The sequence below is a fragment of the Macrobrachium nipponense genome, chromosome 39 (assembly GCF_015104395.2).
Source record: "Macrobrachium nipponense isolate FS-2020 chromosome 39, ASM1510439v2, whole genome shotgun sequence".
NCBI classification, from domain to species: Eukaryota; Metazoa; Arthropoda; class Malacostraca; order Decapoda; family Palaemonidae; genus Macrobrachium; species Macrobrachium nipponense.
Genome location: NC_061099.1, coordinates 13,177,842 through 13,190,768, shown reverse-complemented (window position 1 = coordinate 13,190,768; position 12,927 = coordinate 13,177,842). Strand labels below are relative to the sequence as shown.

General features: G+C 43.3%; 1 long non-coding RNA gene across 1 annotated transcript in view; it reads left to right on the top strand.

The window, feature by feature from the left end:
- Positions 1-12,927, top strand: part of LOC135210529 (uncharacterized) — a 45,945-nt gene that overhangs the window by 21,434 nt on the left and 11,584 nt on the right. The window contains exon 2 of the long non-coding RNA XR_010313529.1: positions 8,918-8,982. This is a non-coding gene — a long non-coding RNA (uncharacterized LOC135210529). The remainder of the gene's footprint in view (positions 1-8,917; positions 8,983-12,927) is intronic.

The window sequence follows — 12,927 nt, the reverse complement described above, 5'->3', positions numbered from 1 at the left end:
AACAGAAAAGGTTAGGAGCTCTTTAGATCTCTTTTGGTGTTCAGTCAGGAGTCCATCTCGTCCACTCCAAAAATGCCTTATCTTTTTTTCTAAGAAATTTGATTTTAGAAGCGCATGAAGAAATACAAGAGGACAAATTAGCTGCAATGAAGGTCAAGGTTCATGAAGTGAGAGCAGTTACAACTTATCTCGCCCTCAGCCATAATATGTCGTTTACTAAAGTTGTGCAAGCCACATTCTGGAAGTGTAGGTCAGTATTTGCTTCACACTATCTAAAGATGTGGAAATGTTTTCGAGAACTGCAGCACATTAGGGCTGATATCTGTGGCTGGCATGGTGTTGGGAGAGGAGGCATAGGGAATCTGATTTCCCTTTGCTTATTTTCACCTTGAATAAGGTACTGTATTTGTTGGGAAGCCTGTAGGCACACTTGTAGCTAGAGTGCCCACCAGTCCCTTTTTAGTGGTTGGGTTGTGACAGTCTTCTGTGGTTATGGTGTAGTGCGGTGTTGTTTTTTTTTCATTCTGTTCTTTGCCCAGAGCAAGGTCACCTTTTGTAGCTTTGCGAGCCACGGTTGTACTTCCTTGCACCAAAGCCCCCACTCATGTAGAGGCGACTCTGGGCCAGGCAGCCACGTCCTTTACAGGTCAAGTGGAGCACCAACCAGATGTAGAAATTATCTATAGTGCTCACTTGCCAGGTATGGAAACAACAAGCATTATTTTATGCTGGCAAACCTTTATTTTCAATGTCATTTCACTTTACACAATGTATTGAGATGGAATTTGTCCATGATTCCCACCTCTTTTAAATGTGGAGTTAGCTATATAATTACTGGGTAAGTTCCATATACAAAAATGATATTTTTATAATTAGGTTTTGTATATACTACTTACCCAGTAATTATATGATCGTAGCCCACCCGCCTCTCCTCGCATGGGCTTTAGAGCACAAAACAAATTGAAGCTCTGACAGGTTGTTCCCTGTATATAAGCCTCGGTAGTGGGCGGGGCATTCCAGCTACACTGTAACTGAAACTAGCCCTACTGTAGATTTTCAGTCATTAGGCTGTCTTAGGTAGGAAGCTCTTAGCTATATAATTACTGGGTAAGTATATTCAAAACCTAATTTTATTATAAAAATATCTTTATTCCTAACTATACAACCTGAGATCCTTTTCATATAGGTCCAGCTCATGCCCCCCCCTCAATCTGTTCCTGGGCCTAAAGCAAAGTGGAATGTTTACATCCAGTCGGGTGGGACTCCGGACTAGCAGACAATAAAAACTTAAGGCCGAATTCCAGCCTACGCTGAAAATATGTAATGTCAAATTTAAAGGACTTCAGGTTTGTATAGTCAGGAAAAATACAATTTAATTTTAAAAATCGTGATATTTCCTACCTTTCTGATTGGGGCTTTGTGCTTTTATTATTCCCACAAAATCCCCAGATTCCAACAAGAATGAATGGTTTGCACCCACAGAAATGATTATAAATGGGTAAAGCACAAAATAACCAGTCAGAAAAATTCTTGGTTCAAGTATTTTACAGGGAATCACATTATCGTAGTACGTATTTTCCCCAAAAAATTTTGTATCATCATAAGTTAGTTTTATGTATTGTAGGAGCTAGGCCTGCTGCTATCCTTTGTTCTCCATCAATGGTAGAGGTTTATTTTGGTAATATTATGGTACGTACATCAATTTTGCCACATAGCCTACATAAAATGTTATTGTTAGTATACAATAAGGTTTTGTACATACTTACCTGGCAGATATATACTTAGCTATACGTCTCTGACGTCACGACAGAATTCAAAACTCGCGGCACGCGCGACAGGTAGGTCGGTGATCTACCTTACCCGCCGCTGGGTGGCGGCTGTAAGAACCAATCTCCCTTTCCAGCCAGAATTTTTCCTTCCACCAGGTCTCCTGAGGGGAGGCTGGGCGGGCCCATCAATCGTATATATCTGCCAGGTAAGTATGTACAAAACCTTATTGTATACTAACAATAACATTTTTGTACATGAACTTTCCTGTCAGATATATACTTAGCTGATTGACACCCTTGGTGGAGGGAAAGAGACAGCAATATAAATATGGAAAAAAGGGGAAAACAACACTAGTTGTAGGATGTAAATACAACCTTGGTTCTTACCTGTTTAGGCAGAAGACTTCGTAGTTACTGTCTATGAGTCTGCGTTGCCTTAAGAGCTTCAGCGAGGGCGTGACCTACAGCTGACAGACTCTTTGGGTCTATCAAAGGGATTTGGTTATCCGCTTACTTGATAGAATCCGAGCAGGATCTGTCAACGGGGATTCGCCCACTTATATGACAGAACCTAACCACTATCATTGCAAGGAGCTCAAACATAAACCGATCACCTAACCAATCTAATCATTGTTAGACTACTACTAAATGATAAACATGCCTACCCGCATGTTCTTTCAAACAACCAAAAACTTACAACCTAACCAAGAGGAAAAATATATACTACTAAGGATATGTCTCAGCTCCCTGCCCCAGCACCGAATCCGCCGATACGTACGGGCCTAACCCGAAGCACTTTTCATACGTAATTTTGACGTCTCTCAGATAGTGGTTTGCAAAGACTGAGTTGCAACGCCAGGAATGTTGCCTTCATAATATTACTCAGGGATATGTTTTTGTTAAAAGTCAATGACGTGGCAATAGCTCTTACCTCATGAGCTTTGACCTTAAGAACTTTGAATTGACTTTCATCACATATCGCATGCGCTTCTTTCACCAGGCTTCTGATAAAGAAAGAAAGCGCATTCTTCGAAAGAGTCCTCCTTGGATCTCTTACAGAGCACCAAAGGTTGACATCATTGCCCTTAAGTTTTTTCTTTCTCTGTAGATAGAATTTTAAACTTCGTACTGGGCAAAGCGACCTCTCTGCTTCCTCGCCTACTAATGCAGACAAGCCTTGTACTGCAAAGCTCCTAGGCCAAGGATTTGAGGGGTCTCGTTCTTGGCTAAGAACGAAGGAAGGAACGAACAGATAGCTGCATCTCCTCTGAATCCCACATTTCCTTCCTAGTGCATGGAGTTCACTAATCCTCTTTGCGGAAGCCAATGCCATGAGAAAAAATTGTCTTCTTCGTGAGGTCTCTAACGAGGCAGACTGAGGCGGTTCGAACTTATTGGACCTCAGGTAACGTAGCACTACATCCAGATTCCAACTCGGAACCCCTGGAGAAACCTTCTTGGATGTTTCAAACGATCTTATCAGATCCTGAAGGTCCTTATCTTCTGAAATGTTTGAAGTTTTCTGTGCCTAAACACTGCAGATAGCATGCTACGATAGCCTTTAATGGTTGATACCGCCAATCCACTTTCTTAAGGAAAAGTAAGAAGTCTGCTATTTGGGTCACAGAGGTACTGGAAGAGGAAAAGTGATGGTTCCTACACCATCGCCGAAAGACGTCCCACTCGATTGGTAGACTCTAAGGGTAGAACGCCTTCTTGCATGCTGCGATAGCCATTGCAACTCTTGCAGAAAAGCCTCTCGTTCTGACCAAACTTTTGACAGTCTGAAGCCAGTCAGATCTAGAGCGGGGAGGTTTTTGTGATACCTCTCGAAGTGGGGTTGTCTGAGCAGATCGATCCTCTGTGGTAATGTTCTCGGAAGATCTACTAACCATTCCAGTACCTCTGTGAACCATACTTGTGCGGGCCAGAACGGGGCTACCAGCGTCATCCTGCTGCCTCCGATTCTGCAAATTTCTTTAGAGTCTCTCCCAGTATCTTGAATGGAGGAAAAGCATACATGTCTAGACCCTTCCAATCTAGTAGAAACGCGTCTATCGACACTGCCCTCGGGTCCGATATCGGAGAGCAGTAGTTGGCTATCCTCGCATTCTTGGCTGTGGCGAAGAGGTCTATATGAGGCTTGCCCCCAAAGCTTCCACAGCTTCACAGGTCCTGGCAAACATCCTCGTGAAGAGTCCACTCTGCAGGCAGGACTTGATCTTTCCTGCTTAGGAGGTCTGCTCTGACGTTCTTTTCTCCCTGTACGAACCTGGTAAGGAGACAAATCTTCCTTTGCTCTGCCCAAAGCAGAAGTTCTTTTGCTGTCTCGTACAGGGAGAAAGAGTGAGTCCCCCCCCCTGCTTCTGATGTAAGCCAGGGCCGTGGTGTTGTCCGAGTTGATCGTATGCTGAAGCTAGGACGTGGGGCTCGAAAGCTTTCAAAGCTAGCCAAACCGCCATCAGCTCCTTCTTGTTGATGTGCCAGGTCACCTGTTCCTTCTTCCAGGTGCCTGACACTTCTCTTGAGCCGAGCGTTGCTCCCCAACCTGTTTCCGAGGCGTCGGAATACAACACTTGGTTGGGGTTCGGAATGTGAAGGGACATCCCTTCTGCAAACCTGAGAGGGTTGGCCCACCAAGAGGTCCTTCTTGATTTCCTTGAGATCTCGAAGGAGAACTCTAGGTTTTGCGAACGACACCTCCAGTTTCGATGTAGAAAGAACTGGAGAGGTCTGAGGTGCAACCTTCCTAGAGAAAGGAATTGCTCCAACGAAGAGAGTGTCCCCAACGAACTCATCCACTCCCTCGCTGTGCATACTTCTTTCTCTAGGAAGGCTTTGACTTTCTCTGACCCTCGGGCTATCCGTTCTGGAGACGGAAAAGCCCGAAAATCCAGAGAAACCATCCGAATGCCCCAGATAGATACGATCTTGACTGGGGATCAACTGAGACTTTTGAAAGTTCACCAAAAGTCCCAGAGAACTTGCCATGAAAAGGGTCTTTTGTAGGTCCTCCAAACATCTTTTCTGCGACTTGGCTCTGATTAGCCAGTCGTCCAAGTAAAGGGAGACTCTGACTCCCTCCAAATGTAGCCATCTTGCTACATTTTTCATTAGGCTTGTGAAGACCTGAGGGGCTGTTGAAAGGCCGAAGCACAAAGCCCTGAACTGGAATATCCTTCCTCCCATCATGAACCTGAGGTATTTCCTTGAAGAAGGATGGATAGGCACATGGAAGTAAGCGTCCTGAAGATCTAGGGACACCATCCAGTCCCCGTCCCCTGGCCGAAGGGCCGCCAACACTGAGGATGTCGTCTCCATGGCGAACTTCCTCTTTTCTTTTACAAAAGAAAAAATTCAGGGCGCTTACATCCAGAACCGGTCTCCATCCTCCTGAGGCTTTTGGAACTAGAAAAAGGCGGTTGTAAAAGCCGCTGAGCAAGGGTCGCTCACTAGCTCTATAGCCTCTTTCTCGAACATTTGTTCCACTGCTTGTGTTAAAGCAAGGCTCATGATGGGATCCCTGTACCTGGCCACCAACTCCCTCGGAGTCGTTGTCAACGGTGGTCTTTCCGTAAAGGGAATCAGATATCCTTTCCGGATAATCGAGAGGGACCAGTTGTCCTTCCTCTCTTTGCCAGGCTTCCGAGAATCTTAGAAGTCTGGCACCCTACTGGTGTTTGGAGGACTACATCCCTACTTCTTAGCTCTGACAGAGCGTGAGAAGGATCTACCTCTCTTGAAAGGTCTATTACCCTCTCGAGGTAGAGGCTCTAGAAGGAAGGGCCCCCCTCGAAAGGGCTACCCTGTCTAGCTGGAGTCTCCTTTTTCTTCGTCTTCGTCTGGAGGAGGTCCTAGGCTTCCGTGCCGACTGCGCGAGCATGTCCTGAGTCGCCTTCGCAGAGATAGATCCTGAGATGTCCTGTATTATCTTCTTCGGAAATAGCGAGAGGCGAGAGCTGCGAATACAGGAGAGAGGCTCTTTGGGCATGCGAAACAGACTTTTCGTCAGAAAAGAGCAGAAGACTGATCTCTTCTTAAGGATCCCTGCTCCAAACAGGGAGGCTATTTCGCTCGATCCATCTCTAACTGCTTTATCAATGCACGTTAGAACACTGTTGAGATCTTCTGGCGAAATAGCATCCGGGTTCTGAGTCTTCTTAGCCAAGACCCCCAAAGACCAGTCAAGGAAGTTGAAGACTTCCAAGACTCTAAACATTCCCTTCAGCAGGAGGTCAAGCTCGTTCATAGCCCAGGTAGTCTTAGCAGACAAAAGAGCCGAGCGTCGTGCTGCATCTACCAGAGAAGAGAAGTCCGCATCCGCCGATGAAGGAAGACCCAGGCCATAGGGGTTCTCCAGACTCGTACCAAAATCCCAGTCTGCCCGTAAGCTTGGAAGGAGGGAAAGAAAAAAAACACAGTCTTCCCTTTCTCTTCCTTAGAAAGCAGCCAATCACCAAAACCTCTCAAAGCCTTCTTCATTGAGATGGTTGGCTTCATCCTCACACAAGAGGAAACTTTCGTCTCGATTAAGTCGAGAATAAAGAGAGAGGAGACGGAGGAGCGACGGGAGTAAGGGAGTCTCCAAACTCTTGAAGAAGGAGATCTGTAAGGATCTTATAGGACGAAACTGACGAGTCCTTCACCAAATCCTCTTCTGAAGGTTCAACTTCATCCACTGAAGAACCTCCGCTTCTTTACGAGGGGGCAGTTAGTCTTCTCTAAAGAAGTGCGCCTGTCCAGAGAGTGTCTAGTAGCAGACTGGCGCTATCAGGGGAAGCCAAAGTTTCTGGAGAGCTTCTCTCGAATGAGTCCTTCCTACTCTGATGAGTGCGTGCTCTTTGCTCCTTAATCCTACTCCTAGAATTCCGGGCTTCCAAAGGGGAGTGCCTGCTAGGAGAGGAGAGGCCTACTATGTCAAGGCGCTTCTCAGGATCCATCCGCCTTGTTCAAAGGAGAGCGGCTGCCAGGCGAGCTGCGCCTACCATGAGGCGAACGCCTACTAGGCTCTTGGCGCCTACTTACAGGAGAGCGAAGCCCTGGAGAAGGTCGCCTACTAGGAGACCGGCGTCTAACTCCATGCTCCACAAACTTCGATCCAGACTTGTGTGTCTCTTCAAAAGGTAGTCTCCCAGAAGAGACATATCTTTCCGGCTCTACACGCCTGTCCTGAACAGAGCGGCTAAAAGGAGAGCCGCCGCCTATCAGGAGAAAAAGCGCCTATCCTCCGCACCACGCTTGGGAGCGGGAGAGCGTCTACTTGAGTAGCGCCTACTAGGCTCAAGGCCGCCTAACAAAAGGCGAGATCCTGTCTCTTGACGAATCCATCAAAGAGTAGGCTCTCTTATCCGGAGAATGAAGGATCTTCGGAAATGAGCGAGAAGACGAGGCTGTACGCCTGTCTTTAGACGAACGCCTACTAGGCGCTAGATCCCTTCCTACTGGAGAGATGTAGTCACCAGGAGAAAGCTTCTTGGGCGATTGACGCCTGGAAGACGACAAGCGCCTGCCGAGGAGAAGCGCCTCCTTCCATCCGCTGATACAGGAGAGAGAACCGACTCTGACTGAGACGGTAACACAGGCGAAGGAATCCTAGACTTCTTGACAGGGAGAGAGACGTCTTTCCGACGCATTCCTCCTGCCAAGGAGCCCGCCAGCGCCGAAATCTGCGCTTGCAGTCCAGCAAGAATTCGAGCTGGAGATCTTGCAAAATCCTCACCGGAGAAGAGGCTCGAAGCCTACTATGAGGCGAGAACTCCTGCTCCCTCCTGGGTTTCTTGATCTCTACTTCCGGCTCTTCTGGAAAAACTTCCGGGCTGGAAGGAAAGGCGCCAGGAGCCTTCCAGGCTCTCTTCAGCGGTCGCGAAGAATCCGAAGCGCTCCATCCTCTTCTAGGCGAAGGTGAGGAAGAAGAAGAGAAGCATTGGCGCAATACCTCCTTCTTCGCGCGCACAAGGGCAGCCTGGGTACGAGCATCAGATCTACCGAGGGGACGCCCTGATCGGTGGGAGTTCTCCCTAACCTTCCTGCGGCTGTTGACTTTCCTCCTCCACTGGGACTGGGAGTCTGGAAGAGGTCTAGGCCTGGAAGCATTAAGGAGCCGATCAGACGCACCCTCCACTGCACTGGGGTCACTGCACAATTCACCTTCACTACTCTTACCTTGCAACGAACGAATCTTCTTTTCCATGCTAAGGATCGTGGCTCTCATGGTTGCCACTTGCGTTAGTCGTATCCTTAGGTTCGATGCAGGGCGCAGGAGCTGAAACTGGAGAAGGTTCTAATGCTACAACAGGATTTTCTTCTACCTCGCTAATACGAGACTATACGAGACTTACTAGAACTCCTAGACGAAGCCTTTCTCACCCTGTCTTTCTCTAACTTCCTCAAGTAGGAAGAAAGAGCCTTCCATTCACCCTCATCCAACTTCTCGCACTCATTACACGGGTTAACAAAAGAACATTCTTTCCCTCTACATTTAAAGCAAACTGTGTGAGGATCTACCGTAGCTTTCGGTAGTCTCACCTTGCATTCATCCATAGAGCACACCCTAAACATAGAAGATTCTTAACCTCTAACTCAGACATCTCGAAATCAAAGAAAAATCCAAATCAATATCCAAAAACAATCCACAAATGCGTATGCCAAGCAACAAGATCAGGTACTTCACCGAAAGTCAGTCCAAATAAATCCACGGCAACGAGAATTGAATAAAGCTGTCAGGAGGGGGTAACAACCACAGGTGTAGTCGTCACCGGCGACAGAAAAATTCTGGCTGGAAAGGGAGATTGGTTCTTACAGCCGCCACCCAGCGGCGGGTAAGGTAGATCACCTGACCTACCTGTCGCGTGTGCCGCGAGTTTTGAATTCTGTCGTGACGTCAGAGACGTATAGCTAAGTATATATCTGACAGGAAAGTTCATGTACAAAACTATATATTTTTTTCCACTGCTGATATGTTTTACAGGAGATTTACTATATATGTGTGTATTTCATTTAAAATATTTGCTTTAAACTTTTGATTCCTTGTTTTCATGGATTATTTTGACCACATATGCCATCCCAGGTCTGTAAGACAGTGATGGATGGAAAATTACTTGTGTCCCATGGGGACTTCAGTAAAAATATAGTTTTACAAACTTTTACAGATTAGGGCTTTCCTAACACTGGTAGGCTGCCTGCAAGTAGTAGTATCTGCAATGGAGACATTAAGGTATGTGCAATGCACTGAGAATTTGTTCAAAAATTACATCAAATTGTTGTTTTAATCTCAGAATTTCAAAGTATACTGTAGTACTTTTCCTTTTGTTTTTTATACAGAGCATCATAAATTTTGTTTAACAAAAAAACTCATTAGTTTACATGAGCTTATATGTGTTATCAGAACTCAGAGACCCACCATAGAAGGAATAGGTGAAGACGAAAGTTCTCTTGGCTGGCCTTGCATGAGGGACACCCAGCACCTGGAGTGTTGTTAAGTTATTAAGTGTGCATCTTTAACCAGATAGCAGCTGCTATTGCTTCTCACCGTTTTTTTTAATGATATTTTGCTCATTATTGGAGGTTGCAGTTTCGACAATATTTACCATGTTATATCATTACATTTTCTGTAATTAAATACAAAGAATTCCCATTATGACTGCTGAACATTTTCAATCCAATATCATACAGTATGTTTGGACATATCTGATAAGGAAAATGATAATAATCAGATGGATGCATCTGGTAACATTAGCCGAGATCTAGGCGGGAATCGGGAAATTCAGTTCTGCAAAGAAGTTGAACTCTGTGAACAGACTTTGCACTCTTCAATTCAGCCTAAGCTTTAATCAGGTTGTTTCAGAATATTGTATTTAATTTTATTATATGAATATATTTTCAAACAAAAGAGATATCAGACTTATTTGAGTGCTATGAAATAATAATCTCAGTGAAGTAATAAACAACAAAGAATTAAGGAAGATTGACTTCCTTTCAGGCTGAGTCAAGTACAGATGGAACATAATAAGCCACATTCCTAATTTTCTCTTCACATATTACTTGCATCTAAAAATCTAAGGTCACCAGCGTATTCAGGGTGATTGTATTGTATGAAAACACAAGTTTTATTTCATCTTCATCGTGTTAATGATGTAAAATCCTATGATAAATAAAAACAGGTATAAAGAATCAAAAACTTCTCTTTTCACTTTTACTTGTTGTAATTCCTTTGTGTTTTATCTTATTGCACAAATAATGCCAAATCTTTTGGTACGACCAAAACTTTCCTATCTTGAGCAAAGCGTGAGATTATTGAAGAAATATAAACATATTGCTAGTTTTCTAAGCCACAGACGAAAATAATAAGACTGAGCGAGCGGCCTGCCTCCCAGTACCAGCCAATCAGAGGCCACCAAACAAAGTCTCGTAGGCACAAGAATCTACCTTAGTGAATGGACTATAGTTTAATCCGCAAGAGCGTGTTTTATGATGTGAGGAGGAGTGGCCCTAGAGCTTTGAGCTGGAGAGCACAACAAGTCACTGGTTATGGCTTACATAATGGCTTTCACACTTTGATTACTTTGAAGTTGACATGGATCGAATGGCTAGCTGCTTTTTACAAATCTCCTCATCATTAAAAAGAAAATCTTTATCAAGATTAAGTAGCCTGTCAGCTCAAAGATTTTCTGGCTATGCTCCCATTACAAGCAGTAAGAGGGTGAAAGATTTCCCAAAGACATCAGCATTTTTTGCACAATTTAAAACTTTAATTGTCTGTGCAGTAGATGTTGAGTTATTTTTAGTAATATATTTTTACTTAAAACGTTTTTGTTTTTTTTTTTTTGTTTTTTTTTGAATGATGTGTGGATGAAGTTGAAAAACCAATTTTCAAAAGTACATACTATATCAAGAGAGCAAGAATGACCGTAGCCTGTGGTTGAAATTTTCCATGTCTTTTTACAATCTTTGAATGTTGTAGCAACTGTCGATGAAATCAAAATTAGGGTATGAATTTCTTAGAGAATTAACTTGAATGCCATTGGTCTTTCAAATTTTATCTAGCATAGTGCAGCACGATCTTGGCAGCTATATTAGGTATCTGTGCACGACTCACTGCTCTTTCTTCTGCCTTTCCCCATCACAAGTCCATCACCAATACTATAATTCTCTCTCTCTCTCTCTCTCTCTCTCTCTCTCTCTCTCTCTCTCTCTCTCCTCTCTCTCTCTCTCTCTCTCCACTTCTAAAACATACTCTAAAAATAGTATATTATAACAATCTCCCAAAGAAAATATGATGAATTAAGTACGTAGCTATACAGTGGTCCCCCCACCCGTATCGCGGAAGGATACCCAATACCAGGACCCCCCCATGGAATAGGTAGAACCCGCAAATGTTTAGAACCCCTATAAACACGCTAAAAACAGCCTATTTTGTTAGTTAAAACTCAAGAAAAACCACTAAAAATTTTCATACGGTTTTGGTTTTTAATAGTTGTATCACAAAAAGGGCAATGCAATTTTATGATGAAATTGATAAAAAAAACCAGGAATTTGTGGATATTTCTCATAGAAAAATACAGCAAATGCGCAAATTTCCCGCGAATAATGCGGAGAAACGTTCCCGAGAGAAATCGGAGAATCCGGAGAACACGAATACGGGGCCCCACTGTGAATAGGCAAATGCTTTCACATAAGCAGACTCTCTCTCTCTCTCTGCTCTATCTCTCTCCCCCCCTCTTCTCTCTCTCGTCTCTCTCTCTCTCCTCTCTCCATCTCTCTCTCTCTCTCTCTCTCTCAGTAATATTATTGCATTCACTACTGCATTATTCCTCACAATTTCTACTGGTTATTGCCCAAATTTTAAAACTATTTTTTCTCATTATTTTAGATCTGTTTCCAATTACACATGAATTTTTTGTCATTTTTGTATCATAACATCCCTTATGAGAAAGGGTTCATGGTAGGTTTTAAAGAAGGATGATCGATATTCTACTCTGAAACTGACGTTACCAAACCAACATTAATGAATAATATAGAGGCTGTTCCTGCATTTAAATATGAATGATGCTAGGACTTCTTCAGAATCTTTATGGCTTAAAGTTACTGGAAATCTAGAAAGCAACAAACAATGATTTTGAAGCTCTGCCCCCTTTCTAGAGTTGTCAAGTTTCATTTTATTGAGCAATATGTATCCGAAGATTTAAGGAAACTCTGTCTTCAATTTTCTTGTCAATAGTACATAGTATAATGTATAGATAACATACACAATTTTGAATGCACCTAAAGCATTAAAAGTAATGTTTCCTTTGGATTTTTTCATGATGTTCAGGCTTACGACGATTTTCGGGTTACAACGCGTCTCAAGAACGGAACCCCCGTCGTAACGCGGGGACTGTCTGTAACCGTGTCCGCCGATAACCAGGGACTGGCCTGTATATTCGTTGTAAAATATTGACAGGATTTTTGAGGCATACATGTTTTTTTATAATATTTCTTTGTTTGCTAATATGACAATAATAGCTGACATACTATCATAAAAGATAAGAACTACAAACCAACAGCAATCCCTGGGTGTATTAATGAGCAAACAGTAAATACAAAGATGTTGTGGAAGAAAGATGGGCAAAACATTCCCCCTTGAAGTCCAGAACACAACTAACCTCTTGAGATGCCCAGAGAGTTCAGTTGCCAGGAGTCATTGATAGCCCATTAAAGTAATGGAAACTCTCTGCCACTTGATCTAGCCAAACTGTATGGTGCCTAGTATTGTTGCTCGCTAGGAGTGAATCTGTCCCACTGACCGCTCAAAACCTGTTATCGCTACTCTTATGAAGGTATCTGTCCATTAAGGGTTAACTCCTTTTTATTCCATGATATGAGAGCAGTGATACCTGAAGCTGAGTCTTCTAATCTGTTCTTTCAACAATACACGTACACTTATCTCGGGAAATATACTTGAAAAAGTACTGAAGTATATTAACTATGATAGAATATAAAAAATAGTGATGATGATGATAATGACATTCATGATTATATTAAATATAACCATAACCAGTATGTAATACTGGTTATGTAGAAAATTATATTATACTGATATGTACAGAAATTATAACAAAACATTAACAATGAAAACAATAAAAATACATCAGAAAAGTGAAACAAAGGTACTGAACTTTAT